The following is a 17,306-nucleotide window of genomic DNA, read 5'->3' as shown; positions in this document are numbered from 1 at the left end:
AATGTAGCCCTCCAGTGACCATGATTGTATAGTACGTTTTGTCAGATTCGTTACCCACAGTTTTATTTGGAGGTTCTTCAAACGTAAAGCTCTTCTTGCCATTAATTATTTTCTAAGCCTCTAAATATTTCTTTACTTGATTACACACACCATTGATCTGAGCAATTCTCCCCTACTCTGTCTGGTTCAGCTATGTCTTATTTGAATCACCAATCTCTAGTATGGAGACAGTCCTATCCATACCACATCCCAGAGAGCTAAAGAAGGAGTGACTGTGTTCTCCTGTACATTTTACCAGACATACATCAGTCCCTACAAATCAACCTGGTAGAATTTCTTTTAAAAAGGAAGTACTGAGAGAGACAAGATTTAACTATATCATGTAAATCCAAGCATGAGTATTTTATATCGTGTTTGGACCCAAGTACTCAATAATTGATTATGAAAATTATATAAATTCTAGCACTAAAACTCAAGAGGTTAGTAATTAAAAAACAAAAGAGCTTTTTCATTTTAGCATTTCAGGCTCAAGCTCATCATGCCTGACATCTCACACAGAGCAAGTGAATCTAACAATTACAAAAAGAATAAAACTAAAACAGCTTATTGGAACTGATTGGGCTGATTTTCTTTTCAATTTGTATACTTTGCACAATATATGGTCTATTAAATTATTCTAAAATGGGCTGTGGGGGTTTTTTCCCCCCAGGATAACACGAAACAACTAAATCACTAGATTTTTTTTTAAATTCCAAATGACACCAGTGTTGCAAAGTCAGAACGTTTGAAAAAGACCTAACAGAGGACCATGAGACACGATAGGTGCTTAGGGTGCAATTTTAATACCAACAGACTGGAAAACAAACAGCATAACCCAGACAAGACGTGACATTGTTCTTTAGCATCTGTGTGAAGAGGAAATAAGATCTTTCTGGGATGTGCTCCCCAGTCACAGGTGTGGAAGAGAAATATGTTGCATTCTTGATTTACTGCACTGTGTGGGAGATTCTGGTTTGGGGCAAGGAAAGGGAGCATTTCATTGCTTCTTACAATGAAACTTCAGCTCAGTTAATTCGGCTGGTGCTTTTGTTTCAGTCTGCCACAAGTGAACAGTAAAAAAACATGAAGCATCCCTTAATCCTATGAGCCTGGGGTGTGCTGGCTCCTCTCACTGCATTCTCCAGCTCTGTTGCCAATGGAAGTGAGAGATTGACCCCAGGCCTGCAACCACTGTTCTTTGCTCTGCCACTAAACCACTGAGCTGTTGACACTTTAATTGTTTTATACCAGGAGGAAACCAGTTGTGTTGATGTGAATGTCTTATTCATCAGACATTACAGGCTTCACATTTTTAATGAGCTGACACTCCTAGTCCAATATATGCAACCACAGTGAATTAAGACAAGAGTATAGTAATGAAGTTTTCTAAATTATTGTAGTTACTCTTTAAAAGATTTGATGGTATTTTGGAACTCCCAATGCTACAATTAGAAACTCTGTCTGAGTTGTGTATTAATCGAACATGTGTGAGTTATGAAGGACAGCGGTGTAGTAAAGATAGGAGTTATAAATGTGTATTTTTTCCTTTTCCTTTTACATGCATTGACAAAAATAGAGACACGAGTGAACAAACTGTTTATAAAGTACCTTAGGCATATTTCTGATGTATGAAAATGTCCAAATTATCTCCATGGGCTATGTTTTGAAAACTGCAATACTTGGGAAGAAGCTTAGTTTCTATGTCATCATTTGTCCAGAACATTGAACATTTCTCATGGGTGGAATAAAACATTTCAATACTAAATGTTACAAACCTGGTACATTGTGGGCAGTTGCAGCAGTCATTTGAAGAGCCAGCTGCATTATCTGATTTGATGGCATCCTAAAGAAGACAATTCTTTACCCACAGACTTTACAGTGGCAGCTCAAGACTTCACATATATGAAAACTGTATGACTGCCCTTGGGTTGGAATCTGGGACTCTCCACCCAAAGCCTCCAACACCTCATCTCTGAATATAGAAGAAAGCCCAGACCCCTAAGCAGGACATTTCAGGCCCTTTACTCCACCACCCTCGCCTACCTTTCAGCTTTTCCTGTGTCTCTTATCTGCATCTATATCCTAACAGGCAAACATGTGCCTGTCCCATTGGCCAGCCTATGCTTCCCAGAGTCCTTGCCTGTGCAAGAATGCCCTTCTTCCTCCCTTTCTAGGCATTAAATTGTTACATACTTTTCAGTTATTCCTCACTGCAGTGGCACCTCTAGGATAGCACTTATATTTTCCATGTTGACTTATAGTTAGCTGTTGTCCCAGCCACCTCCCCTTCCCAATCTTGAGCTCCTTAAAGACAGCAGCGGCGTGTTGGCAAATATTTAACGGTTGGCTCTCCAGAATGACAGTAGAATAGTCCTGATTGATCACGCTTGTCTATGTCCTGTCGTGTAGATACTCCCATGATGGGTGATTTCAAGAGTGGCTGTGTTTAACAACTGTCAAAATTCCTGAAAAGTTTCACATTCACATCTCTTGAGGCAGGTCAAGCCCTTTCCAGAACACCACTGGAATCCATTTTTAATAGTCCATGTAGTACTCTCATCTTTCATCCTAAACACTTTTTTTTGACAGCGGGGGTTATTTCTGGCAGTGATTCAGACAACACTTATACTTCTTCTCATTTCAGAGAGGTGGCCTTAGCCATCTCCGCCATGCCACACTGCACAGGCATGTGTGAATTTAAATAGATGGATTTATTCTGAATTGTGGTGAGGAGCAAGTTGATGGTCTTAAGTTCAACAGCCTCATTAGAGGAGAATGTGATTGACTGTGATTTCAACAAAAAACAGAGAAGAAAGCCTAAATCACAGAGTCAAGGTTGTGTCTCTTCCAAGGAGATAGGTAGAAAAACCCTGTACAGTCTGGAGAGTTGAGAGGAGAGAAGGCTGCTGGCTCAGTTCCCATTTTATTTTCACGTTTTACTATTCTCAGCATCTCACATTTGTAAAACTTTTGTGACTCACATTTTCAGATTGGAGTGTCAGCATACTTTTCATTTTAGTTCATGTAATATAGTGCCAAACCTTGTTACCTCTGTTTTTATAATAAACTTGGAAGTTACAACTGTGCATTTTAATCCTGTTGTTCCTGTGATGACCAGCTTGTTCCATTTTGCACCCTGCCCCCTCCCATTTTAGAACCAAAAGTCCTAAATCCTTCGCCAGGTGTGGTGGCTCACTCCTGTAATCCGAGCACTTTGGGAGGCCAAGGTGGGTGGATCACTTGAGGCCAGCCTGGCCAACATGGTGAATTCCTGTCTCTACTGGAAACACAAAAATTAGCTGGGCATGGTGGCATGTGCCTGTAGTGCTAGCTACTCTGGAGGCTAGGACAGGAGAATTGTGTGAACCCAGGAGGCAGAGATTGCAGTGAGCCGAGATCATGCCACTGAACTCTGGCCTGGGCAACAGAGCGAGACTCTGTCTCAAAAAAAAAAGTCCCAAATCCTGGAAACCTCCTCAGTTCAGACAGAGACAGCTGGTCACCCTAGTTCCTATAAAGGTTGTGAGTTCTATCATGACTGCTTTGATATTTAAATCTGCAGTATACCTCCTATTGCAGATGTTTCAGAAGACACTGAATCAGTGACTAAAAGGATTAGAACTTCTTAAAAATTTGAGTTCACAAAATCTGTTATCTTCCAAACAGAACCTTTCTTCAAAGGTCCTATCTTTCAGGCACTTTTATTAAATGAAAGAATACATGGGAACATACTTTGGATAGGAGAAAATGCCATATGAGCACAAAATGCTGGTATTTATTTCTCATAATGGTACACGTTCCGTTAATTATGTCTTTTACAACTCATCTTGGATTCTATAGAAATATAGCAACATGCTGTGATGGGATAACTAGTATCAAAATACTTTAACCAATTATAATTTCTTGTGGAGTGTGTATTAGAGGGCTTTACATGTAGTATGCAGAGTCTTGGCTTCCATGGATGAATATTCAGTGATTTGTCCTTGGTCGAGCAGTTGTTCGTTGGCACTGTTGTGAAGCAGATTCGTGTTGTGAAGCAGCTACATGGGAGCTAGTTGGCAGGTGGCTTAGCGAGCTGTCCAGCACCCACCATTCCTAGCTTGGAATTGTTGGACCCTCCTCACTGTCCGCAGACATTTCCTGGTGGAAACGATGTGCTATAGTGGTGTCCGCAATGTGTCACTTCATGTCACTGTCAGGATGTGTCCTCACAAAAATAGACATTTCTGCTGTAATGTGACATCTATGTTCCTACCTGTGTTCAGCAGAATATTACAGTAAAAGTTGCAGGGCTTTTGTGGTGGGGGGGGAAATAAAGTAAAGGCTAGTCCACCTCAAATATATTGAAATTGATAAGCGCTGCACTCAGAAAAGCAGTGAAAATAAAAATGCTATTAGAGTTTACAGGTGCAATAAACTTGATGTAGGTTGAGGCTGCCCAATTTTGGATGCAAGGGCAAAATGCTCAAGGATCCAGGAAGATTGTACAATAAACAGTCAATTCTAAGACAGAGCATGTTGCCAAACCAAACCAAAAGGAAGCATGTGGGGTAAATAGGCAGCATGTGCTGCCTCTTGGGTTTGCATGCACTGTATTTAGGTATATTTCTCATGGCTGCTGTTACTTGGTGACTCAAAATAACATTGGAAAGAAGTCTCCCATGAACCAACATGACTTCTGGTTCATGCTGACATCATTCTTGTATTAACCAAAATTATATGTGATCTAATTTATGCTACAGAAATGCATATTTTGTTTTGCAAGTTTCTGCTAAATAAGATGGTTCACAAAACAGGTTCAAAGTTGTAGGCGACTGTATGTTTAGAATTCAAAACCCTAAGCATGAAAAACTGCTTCAATACATTAGGTGATAATACCAGACAAGTTTTAATTTGGAAAAAAAAAAAAAAATCCACCCAAAGTGGAGTCACATCTTCTCTAAAATCTTTTAATTAAAATCAGACATGAACCCTTGTGTTTCTCTATTAAATACTTGGTTTTTAGCCATTTTATGAGATTTGTGTATATGCATTTTAAGTTGAGAAAAAATGCACACGCTGTTGAATGACTTTGTATTTGGTTTGTTTAAATATAGTTTAGTAGGACTGTAATATATAAGGAGGGTTAAGGGTCAGAATCCTATTTAATTAACTTATAACCACTTGGGAGTCAGTCACTTGTAAAGGTATGCTGAGCAAATAAGGTTTCAAATAACGTGAAATCTTTGAAAAGAATATGCCACCTTTGGTGAAGGCTTTTCTATTAACCTTGTCATTAAAACTGTTTCAATGAACTACTTCAAACCTCCCAGTTTTTATTTATTTATATGATATGTTTAATCTTTTTTAAAAATGATATATGTATACAATATTATATGATTGTTTACAAAAAAAAAAGATTAAATGTGGCTTGGTGTATCTAAGAAGACCTAAATCAGTACTTTTCCCTATGCTTGTTTTCCCATTGACTGAGAGAGGAAGAAATCCCAGAATTGCCATTATTTTGTCCATGTGTGTCTAAAATATGACCAGTGTTTTCCATTTGCATAAATCTGATTTAATAAACAGTCACACCATTAAAATAGAACATTCTTTTCAATGAAGGCTAATTACACATCATATAATGCCTGGTCTTTAATGAGGATTTCAATAAATGTTTGTTGATAATGATGATTATCAAAATGATATGTTAAGTCTGTCTCCTCATGTGAGAAATGCTTTGTTTTGAAATGTTAGACTTACAGCTTTGCCTAAAAAATTTTTAATTAAAATCACCACTTTGGCATGAAGCTTAAAATGTGCAAAGTTGCCACAATTAGCGCATTGTGCATCCATATGGATGTTACCAAACAGCTTTCAACTTAAAGGATTTGGGCTATTTTGAATGATGGGCCTTCTGTTAAGCTTAAAACAAAGCCCGTCTATCTCTGCATTCATTTTAATTAATATTCTCTTGCTGGTCTCAAAGATGTGTTCTCTTCTAAGGAAAAGAAACTGATTATTGTAAATCAGAAATAAGTTACAGAAGTAGGTTTGACTAATTTTCTACTTCCTTCTGTTTCATACCATTTCCTCTGACCCCTACCCTCTTCTCAAGAAGCCTCAATGCAGTGTCAGAGAAACTGGAAAACACTAATTTCAGATATTCTAAAAGAAAACCTGTATTTCTAGCCAAATTATAACACATTAAATTCACTCAAAGAATAAGGAAATTAAGCTGTCTCAGATTTTCTGAACTCAGTATAAAGTTTAAAATGTACCACTTTGAGTCCAGCATCCATGTAAAATCTACAGTATAAAATTTGACTATGTTATATACAAATACGTGTATATATATGTATTTGATATTTTCACTTTAGAGAGATTTGTGCTTGCCTAGGTGCTTACAGTTTAACAACTTTATGTGTGGACTTAATTCTCTATAATAGGAAACGCTACTTGAAGATGAATTAGATCCAAAGATTTGTTTGTTTTTCTTGATATTTTAAGCAAAACGAAACTCAAAGTGGCACCGTCTTGTAAGTGTGTTTTTTTCTTTTTCCGGGACATTGTTCATGTGAAACCTTATTGACATGGTACTTGGGGAAGGGAGGCTTTCTGGACTTTGTTCTCGACAAAATCAGAATAAATTCTTTAAACAGTTATGTGCTTTAGTTAAAGCCCTGGTTTTCTGACTGTTCAAACATCTCCCCTACAACCAATCTCCATATACCTTTCAGAAGGATATTTACTCCAGTGGTCACTGGGATCCTCTGACTGCCTGGGTGCCCAAGTAAGGCCCATTTTGAATGCTTGTTTAAAAGGCATACAGCTAAAATGATTTTTCAAATTTTCATGAAACTCTTAAGAATAGGCTAAATGTGAAAAATTACAAAGCAGAATTGTAATTTACCAGAACACGTGGGTAGAATAATTCATCCAACATATGGCTGGAAAGGCACAAAATCAGTAAGTCCACTATAGAACACCACCGTGGTCCTGTTTTTCTCTTTCATTCTAGCATTGTGGAAACCCATTACACATCCACCAAATTTGACACAAAGATATCCTAATTTTTTCATTATTACCTGGATGATTTATTTTTATTTCCTTTTTGAAAGCATGTAATTAATTGCATGCCTATCTTTAAATGCCTCCTTATATATCAATATTTTGAATTCTACATTTGCGAAGGAGGTTGGAATGAGTTTTGTTCTAAAGCTAATACCTAAAGCTAAATTTGGTCAAATTATAATTGTTTTTTTCTTGAAGAGAACCTAAACGTGTTATAGTTTTATACTGTCTTTACTGTTATGAGGTAGCTTTCTTTCTGTTAAATGTTAGTATTTTTTTCTTCTCTGTTAGGCATATTTACAAAGAAGTCTCTTAAATAGAAATGAGCGGATTACCTCACAGCTTCACATACATCCTGGAAAATATCCTGTTCAAAATTTAGGTGATGAAAGGAAAACCTACAGTTGTTTTAATTTGGAACCAAAATAATCACTTCTCTCCAGTGAGGCTTAGAGGGGGAAAAAATGTGCCAGAGTTGTCTTGTAGAAAAAAAGAGTACTTTGAGGAAGGGCAATGCAGCAGAAAAAATAAAAATAAAAAAACACAGTCAAACAAATGCAGAACCTTAGAGTGCATAAATAGGCCAGTGAAACGCAGACCACCTGATCACATCGAAGCACCCTGAGCGGGGGTCCTCAGCAATGTTGTCCCTCTGGCGTGTAAACTGCATGCATGTGTGTAGGGGTGTGTGTGTGTATGTACACACAGAGATTTAACAGGAAGCACAGAGGGAATTAGAAAGAGCCTGGCTCGTTTTTAATTTGGGTCTGTTTGCTTGCATTTAGCACTTAAGGGCTTCTACATTCAGTTCGCTCAAAAGAGTGATGAAGCACTCCTTGCTTATGCCTCAAATCAGAAATGCATGAAGTGCAGCTGCAGAGATAATACATTTTCCCCAAAGGCTTTGGCTGAGCAAATTAGGTGTCAATGGGGTGCCTGCGCAGGCAGTACTCTCTCTAATTAGTCTCTTGAGCCTAGTTGGTGGCGGGTATGAGATGATCTAATCAATTGGTGTGTGTCTGATGGCTCGTGTAAAAATCCTACCAGGCAGACTCTCTCCCACAGGTCACCCACCTGCACAGCGGGACTGCTCATTTTCATTTTTCATCTCCTCCATCACATGATGCTGACAGTTGGTTTTAAGAAAATTGAATCCAAAAAATATCTAGTTCATAGGGCACATGGGTCAGAACAAAGTTGCATTATGGGTACCAGCGATCCAATTAATTAATATTTATAGCCAAGAAGCTCTATGTAGATATTTCTGAATAAGGATTTTATCAATCAAATCCAATTTCTTGTTTAAAACATTCATTTCTAGAGAGAAAGAACATTGTAAAAGCTGAAAGCAAGATAAAAATGGCATCCATTAATCTTATGATTTATATACCTATGAGTGGCTATGCACATAGTTGAGCTTATAATTCATATTCATTGTTAATTTGTATTGCGCGTGCAACATATTTTAATAATAAAGGTAAGGGAAAGGTTTACATTGATATATTTTGCTTCCCTGTGATTCCCTCTCTCCTTCTACCTAAATCTCCACTCATCAAGTGCATGATTGCATTTAGATTTTCTTAAAAGTTTTCCAGCAAAAACTGACCTACCTTATATGTACTCATTGAAAATTGAAGCAGATGCTGCCCAAGGAAGGAGAAGGGACATTCCATGCTGCCGGCTGACAGCACCAGGCAGGGGAGCTGGTAAAATTTGGGCCATTCGGAGTCATCTCACAGAGATGTGAAAGAGTCTGCCTCTCATTGGCACCTCCCTTCTAAATGTCTAAGCCCAAACCTAAGTAATGGGCTTATCATAATCACTGTGTTCACCGTTTATTATCCAGTTACTATTATTACATATTATCCTTTATTATGCAATTCTGTTTATGCCCTAGGTTAGGTACGTGTGATTCTCTTAGAGATTACACTCGAAGGATCAGGACAAGGCAAGAACAAGCATCATCAATGTCTAAAAAACATCTTAACCCAACAGGATAGTAAATATGCCATTGACTGTGGTGACAACATAGTTTATTGTTACGTGAAATTAGATGTACTGGAAATCAAATCATTCCTTTCAAATATAATGTCATGGAGTTAAAAAAAAAAAAAAAAGTAAGTTTTGCCTACAGGAAGGTGTTAATCCTACCAACCATCCTCAGGCTGGTGGTGTATCTGTGGATGGCCTGCTCTGTGTGCAGTAACTGTGCTATTTCACAGGCATCACATTTGCCTTCAGTGAATGTGCCATAGGGAACTCTACATATGAGAACATATTTCATCCCCAAGTTTTCTGATTCTACAATTTCCCCTTTATTCATTCAGCAACTGTATATTGAGTGCCTGAGCCAGGCCTGAGCTGTGCTCTGGGGACACAGCAGTCAACAAAATCAAGCTTAAGAACATACTGATGCCACCTGTCCCCTGACTTGCTCTTTCATAGGAAGTGTCTTCACACTTCAGGAGGGACTAAATGAAGTCTCTGGTTCAGGCGGTCATTGTGGGTACCAGGTCTCCATTCTGTTGATTAAAGTGGTGAAAGAGGGGAGAGCCAGGAAAGACTACAGCATTTGGATATAGTTGTAGGAACTCCATGCCTGGGCAAGCAGATACCAGGACAGACCTAAAGCTCCCATTTAGCTGGGGTGGGTAGGCTTCCAGGAAGAGCTGGAATCTCAACTGCTGTTTAAAGTACATGGAAGAAAAAGGACAATTTTGTCATCTGCTTAATAAAAATGTCAAGACTGATAGTGGGGTTGAGGATTGGCTGAGGATGCCTGTGGATAAATGTGCTTGAAATACTCTGAGGATGAGTGCTCTCTCTTCTTCATATCATGGTCCTCAAGAAAGATGCCAGTGCCTAGATCAGAATGCATAGTTACATGGAGCAGCATGTAGAGCACGTTATTTCATTTCCCTGAAAGAACAAGGGTAAGCTGGGGACAAAGGAGGTTGTTCCCATGTAATTATTTTTGCTAGGTTGGTGAGTTCTTTAAGAAGAGGCTTGATAAAGGCATATCTATCTGCACAATCAAGCAAGGATGAGGAGTGGTCAAGTGAGCCTCATGGAGAACCACCCACAGGCAACAAGGATTTGAGATAATAACTGTTGGGATGTAGAGGTAGCAAAGGTCCTATGTGTGGTATCCGTCTACCCCTAGGCCTCTTCTAGAAACTTAAGAAAGGGCTTTTGTTTACATTTGGCTCAGTCACTGAGAACAGAACTCTCAAGAATACATGGTTACCCCTACCTCATACCATTTACAAAACTTCACTCGAAATGGACCAAAGATCTAAGTACAAGGGCTAAAACCATAAGACTCTTAGAAGAAAACATAGGGGTAAATCTTTGAAACCTTGAATTTCACAATGGATTTTTAGATATAACACCAGAAGTATAAGCAACAAAGGAAAACAAAGGAGAAATTGGACTTTGGCAAAATTTAAAACTGTTGTACATCAAAGGACACAGTTAACAGAGTGAAAAGGCAACCTATGGACTCAGAGAAAAATCATAGTATAAGGAATTAATATCCGTAATTTATAAAGAACTCCTACAACTCAACAACAAAAATACAACCCAATTTAAAAATGAGCAAAGGACTTGAATAGATATTTCTCCAAAGAAGATATTCATATGGCCAACAACCACATGAAAGGGTCCCCAACAGCCTGGCCATGGTGGCTCATGCCTGTAATCCCAGCACTTTGGGAGGCCAAGGCAGGTAGATGGCTTGAGCCCAGGAGTTCAGGACCAGCCTGGACAACATGGTGAACCCCTGTCTCTACAAATACAAAAAATTAGCCAGGCATGGTGATGTGTGCCTGTAGTCCCAGCTATTTGGTAGGCTGTGATAGGAGGATCAACTGAGCCCAGGAAGGTCAAGGCTGCAGTGAGTTAGGATTACATCACTGCACTCTAGCTTGGGTGACAGAGCAAGACTCTGTCAAAAAAAAAAAAGGTGCCCAACATCATCGATCATTAGGGAAATGCAAGTGCGAATCAGCTGATACCCACGAGGATGGCTGTAATTTTTTTAAAACAAACAAATGTTTTGGTGAAATTGGAACCCTTGTACATTCCTGGTGGGAATGTGAAATGGTACAGTCATGATGGAAAACAGTTTGGTAGTTCCTCAAAAAGTTAAACATAAAATTTCCATATGACTTACCAATTCCACTCCTAGGTATATACCCAAAAGAATGGAAAACAGTGTTTAAACAAATGCTTGTACGTGACTATTCAGAGCACCACTATTCACTGTTAGCCAAAAGTTGAAATAACACAAATGTACATCAACCAATGAATGGATAAACAAACTATAGTATATTCATACAGCAGAATATTATTCAACCCTAAAAAACAATGAAATACTGATTCATGCTACAACATGGATGAACTTCAAAAACATTATGCTAAGTGAAAAAAGCTAGACACAGTGGGTAACATGTTGCGTGATTCCATTTGTGTAAAATGTTGAGAATAGGTAAATCCATGGAGACCGAAACATTAGTATTAATTGTCAGGGACTGGGACAAGGAGAGAATGGGGAGTGACTGCTTAAAGGATATAGGATCTCCTTTGGGGGTGATGAAAATGTTTTGGAACTAAATAGAGATGATAATTACACAAGATTGTGAATGTACTAAATGCCACTAAATTATATTCTTTTAAATGGTTAATTTTGTTTTATGTAAATTTTGCTTCAATTTTAAAAAATAATGGAAAGTTAATATGCCAGAAACTCATCATAGCAAGTGGGGGAAATGAGCAGATGGTGGGGATGATGCTCTTTCTTTCTTTCTTTCTTTTTTTTTTTTTTTTTTTTTTTTTGAGAGGGAGTCTTGCTCTATTGCCCACGCTGGGGTACATGGCACAATATCGGCTCATTGCAACCTCCACCTCCTGGTTCAAGCGATTCTTCTGCCTCAGCCTCCCGAGTAGCTGGGACTACAGGTGCACACCACCACTCCTGGCTAATTTTTGTATTTTTAGTAGAGATGGGGTTTCACCGTGTTGGCCAGGATGGTCTTGATCTCCTGACATCGTGATCCACCCATCTCGGCCTCCCAAAGTGCTGGGATTACAGGCGTGAGCCACCGTGCCCGGCCACTATTCCAGTGATTCCTGAGCGTAAGAGTGGAATTTCTGCTCTCTGGACAAGATATTGCTAGGTTGCTGCTATGCAGGAGTGATGTCCTTGATGCCACAGCCTGTGTGGGCAGCAGCAGGACAGGTGCACTGTGAAGTCTCAAAAAAAGGACAAAACCTTTGTTATCAGGCACCATCCAGGGTTCCCCCTGCATCTGGGAAGATGACTCTATGGCACCGTAGCTGGGGACACGAAGTCCTCACCAGGACTTAGTGACCAGCAGCTTCTAAACTTAGCTAAGGAACTGGTTCTGGGACTCAGTGCAGCTAATGAACTGATCCCTTAGCTATGTGCCTTGAACCTGGGAGTGTTTCCACCTATCCTGGCAAGGCATTCTTTTCCCATCCAGGAGACTCAATTAAAATGCTTACGGGCCAAAAAGAAGTACGGAAAGAGGCAGAGTGAAGCTTCCCTCTTTTTGCTTGAACCATTCACCCACAAGTTGTTATTGTTTTGAGCAGGCATTATTGGAAACATGCAGTCCTATACAGGATGTTGGGAAGAGGCTGCCAATTCAGGTCACACTGGCCAATATTCTTTCTGCTGAAACTGAAATAATGATAATAGGCAACCAAGGAATTATATACAGCTGAATTATTTTAAAAGCATGTATGTGATCCATTTTTCTATTTCATGTTCATAAAAATGAACATAATGATAATGTCCTTTTAATGGTCTGTATGATGCTACAGGCACTTAATTAAGACCAGTATTATTACTAATGATTTAGGGAAGGAAATTTGCTGAATTTCTTTTTCTCTAAATAATCCAAGGGGAAGATAGACCAATTCAATTGGTGGAGTTAAATGATTTTAAGAGAGGAAAGTGTAGTCGGAGCATTTGTTCATCATATTAGAAGGATTTTTTTCGTTAAGGAAACTATTCTGCTTCCTATTTATGTGTTTGGAGTGGCTGTAGGGAATATCAGTGGGCTCACTTTGGACTGACCAATTTTGGTGTCTCATGTAATTTAGGAAAAATGAATGGTGTTGATTTTTTATATAACAATTTTCTATTTTCCTCCTTCCAGGATTAAGTTGTCATCATTCTGGGAAGAAAAAAAAAAAAAAACATTAATGAGGAGGCCAATAATATGAAGGGAATCATGGATCAGTTTTCTTTCGCTCCCTGTGGTGGATTTCACTTACAAGAAAATTGAAGCTGGCAAGACCCTGTTTTCTCTGCAATTTATTTAAAACCTTGCACGCATTTGGATACCTTGTGATTTCCAAGAACTATGTGAAGATTAAGCTTTGCTTACTGATACATGGCATGTATTCTTTTCAGTCTTTTGTGTTTGATTTTGTTTGATTTCCCTCTGCAGCGCAGTGTCTCTGTAAAGGTTTTTATGCTTTCACCAGCCATGTCTTAAATACATTAAGACAACACATTTGGTGTTCACACTTCTTCAGTAATGTCTGTACTTGAAAGCCACAGAGTGGCGTAAAACAACGTGTATTTTCTTTGAGAGCAGTGCACATTTTGCAACCACTAGGAGGGAAATTTTCTGCTAAAGCAAACCCCTGTTCTCTGACTTGACAACTTGGCCCCTGACTATGGGGCCCCACCTGTTGCTTACCTTTTGAGGTAATTTTGCAAATGTGGTTTTTTTACTTGGAAATAACTGCACATTTATATATAGGATATTGGACTCTGCTTAGCATTTGCAAGCCACATAGCATGACTATATTTTGAATAGGTTGGAATTGAAAAAACAATTATCAAATGTTAAGAACAAAGACAGGGATAAATTGCTTACATTTCAACCTCTGGAGATTGAGGTAACTTTTTGTGTCTGGGTCTTGTCAACATCTTATTTTTTCCATCCATTCTGTTACATTTTGTATTTTCTAACTGTAGAAAAGAGTGAGGAACAGAATGTTTTAAATCTGGTGCAAAAGAACTATATCTATTGGATGAGCCTTGAAAGCAATCTTGGCCTGTTAAGGCTTACAAAGTAAATTCCAAAGTGATCCAGTTCAAAGTTTGCTCAGTTACAACAAAGCACCTTTAAAAAGAAAGTGCATTTTAAAAAAACATTCCAAGCCAATTGGAAAACATCACTGGGTTCCTTAGACTTTAAGACATCTCCGGAATAACTGTTCAAATGAAGGTTTTAGAAACAATGTAGGAATCTTGCTTTAAAGATGGAAAAGGGAATGGCTCAGCTTCCCTTACTCAAGGAGTTGAGGGACCTTGGAGGATGAAGGCGAGTATGTGACACTGGGGAAAAGTGGACCAGGCATGTCTTTTGCTTTGATCTGGAGGGAGGGCTGCCTGATGCAGGCCGGCTCCCGGTGGGGCAGGCCTCGCTGCAGAATGCCCAGTAGTACTGCGGCCAAGGGGGCAGTTAGGAGACTTCATCTAAAGCATGAAACTTGGATTCTCTGTACACAAATTCCTATGGAAACACCTTCATGTACACTGTCTTACATTTTCCTATTAGTCAGAAAGAAGGAGAGAATGAGTGAGTTCTTGAAATGTGTCCCACTGTTTTAGGATCAAGACTAGGAATCAGGAGCCAAGTTGACGAGGACTTTTTCTGAGAGTTGGGTGAGGGTAAAGCTTTTGTATAACCAAGCTCAATACACCAAGGAAACTGGACCCAGAATTCCTAAACTTTAAAATGGTACTGTCCCCGGAGTGGAGTATGGGTGGTTATGTCATAGTCATAGTCCATCCTATCCAGATGTAGCATTCATTGTAAACTTTTAAGTGCTAAGCAAGGAATTATTTACTGATTGGTTTTAAAGACAGCAGAAAACACCCAAGTGTAGAATGTCTACTGTTTGCTACCTAGAAATCTTTTCCATTCCTCTTTCATACATTCCAACCCACTGGAAGTCTTTAGAGGTATTTTGATTTAAAATATACTTAAATTAGGATTTCTTAAAGAAAATATAGGGAGAAAACTTTACATGCTGTTAAAAATGACCTTTCCTGTGATTTGTTTTGAATCATTCATTTGGAGAAGACATAACTTTTGTATTTCACTAAGTTTAAAGCAAAAGCAACTGATGATTAAATGTTGCTTTTTAATAAGGTTTTTAACTTGAAAATATTTAATATTGAAAGACTTCAGTTAGGGCTATTAGAGTTATATGTCCCTATCACAGGCAACTTCTTCGGAGAAGTGAAATATAACACTACTCAGTGGAGGGAGAAATCTGTTTTGTTACAGAGACATACCTCTCAGAAGGTCAGGAGGTTTTGAGTACCCTATCCTTGCCATCCATACAGGAAATCCGAAGTTTGGTGTGTGTGTGTGTGTGTGTGTGTGTGTGTGTGTGTGTGTGTGTGTGTCTCCCCTCCCTCTCTTTCTTTCTCCCTCCCTCTCCTCTGTCTCTTTCTCCCCCAAATCCCTCTCGCTCCCTCCCTCCCTCTCTCCTTCCCCTATTTGCAATCATATTCTCCCTCTGCTTCTTTTCTCTTCTGCCCTCTTTGTGGACAGTCATGAAAATCAATTCAGACTGTGTTCATTAGCAGATTTATTATTCTATTGAGAAAGCGCTGGAATGTTCTGTGAGATTATTTTTGTATGAAGGAATAGCTTGAACTCAAACAGATGGTAAGAATAGTACAAACACCTTTAGCACATCACTGCACACACAGTATTCTGAAAGATTTGACACTTAATTCCCATTTTCTTAAAAGAACAGTTTTGTTGACTTAAAAATATAAGATACATAGGATGTGAAAAAAAAAATGTTTGCAGTGCTCAGCAAAACATAGGGTACATAAAGCAGGGTGGCTGTCCATCCACTGATGCTGGGGTGAGAAGCGATTTCTACCTCCCAAGAGTGATTAGAAAGTTTCCAGGAGCACCTCCAGGCTTGCAAAGAAAGTGAGGCCTCTTGGTATCCTTTCCTCAGTGTGTATATGACAGCCAGTATAATCAATACCCTAGGTTATGTGTCTACATAAGATACTCACCTGTGAATATTATTGGTTTTGTAATCTTTGTTATATAAGAGGATGTTTAGGCTGTATATACCGGGGTAGATTACTGCCTGCCCCCTATACATAGGAATATGCTGCATAATTGCGCATAACTTCCATCTCCCTTACTGGCTTGTAGGCAGAGGAAACTGTATATGTTACTGCCTTGTAATTTTCTCGTACACCAAAAACACACACACAAAAAATCAGTAAAATAAGCAATCTTCTATTCTCATTCCTTTTCCCACAGCAGTGTATTTTAGAGGCACATACAAAACCTACATTCTCTAGTTGGGAGTGGATTTTTAAAATTTTCCTTTTATCTTTTATTATTTTTTTGTATGATGCACTGAGATGTGTACTTTCTAACAGGGGATTGGTACCCAAGAAACGTGGTAGCATTATTCAGAAAACTATTATACTTTCAAATGACACATAGTAAGGAGAATGGAATAATACATGTTGCATATTTGTTACCAGTTGTAATTTGTCTGTATTATGAAAGATGTAATGGTTTGTCAGCTGTCACTATTGTTTTCTTGTAACATGATATGGAATAAAGTATAGCAGAATCTCAGTACACGTTCTAGGTACATCTTCTTGGTGAATGCCCAGTAAGAGCATATACCATATCAAAGAAACATTGACTTAAAAACCTCTTGAACACAACCACTCTTACACAGTGAAATAAGAGAACAAATACACAATATGTGGGAAGGAGTAAGTTAGGTGGAGTGGTCCAGGAGTCTGTTAAACCCTCCTCTTTCCTTGATTTGCTGTGCCAAATTTATGTAAAGGAGTAGAGGCCATGTGAAACAGATCCATGAGCTGCAGGATCTTCGCAGTTCCCCCGGCCCCTTCCTGATGTTCACACATGTCACATGTTCTGCGCATCTCAGATGCATTTGGAGCCTTTCTGGTTTTGTTTAATGGCAGCCCTATTTATCTTTTATTGCCTCCTTCTCTATTTTTTGCACATATTCAAAGATGGGGTGAGTAGTTTACCCTCCACTGAATACAAATCAAAGCTTCAGTGTACTGGGGTTCTGCCAGAAGCCTGACTGTTCTTTCTGAACTGAGCTTTCTTCCCTGAGCACCACGTAGGGGGCATCTGCACCTA

The 17,306-nt window shown here is 38.9% G+C and overlaps 1 protein-coding gene across 3 annotated transcripts in view; it reads left to right on the top strand.

Moving 5' to 3' along the window:
• CDK14 (cyclin dependent kinase 14) overlaps positions 1-16,766 on the top strand; it is a 606,291-nt gene extending 589,525 nt beyond the window's left edge. For all 3 annotated transcript variants that reach the window (XM_023226593.3, XM_023226594.2, XM_023226596.2), the window contains one exon: positions 13,278-16,766. The gene's annotated coding sequence lies outside the window, so the exon portion shown is untranslated. The remainder of the gene's footprint in view (positions 1-13,277) is intronic.
• Positions 16,767-17,306: the final 540 nt, after the last annotated feature.

The sequence above is a fragment of the Piliocolobus tephrosceles genome, chromosome 8 (genome assembly GCF_002776525.5).
Source record: "Piliocolobus tephrosceles isolate RC106 chromosome 8, ASM277652v3, whole genome shotgun sequence".
Classification (NCBI taxonomy): domain Eukaryota; kingdom Metazoa; phylum Chordata; class Mammalia; order Primates; family Cercopithecidae; genus Piliocolobus; species Piliocolobus tephrosceles.
This window is presented reverse-complemented; position numbering and strand designations above follow the sequence as displayed.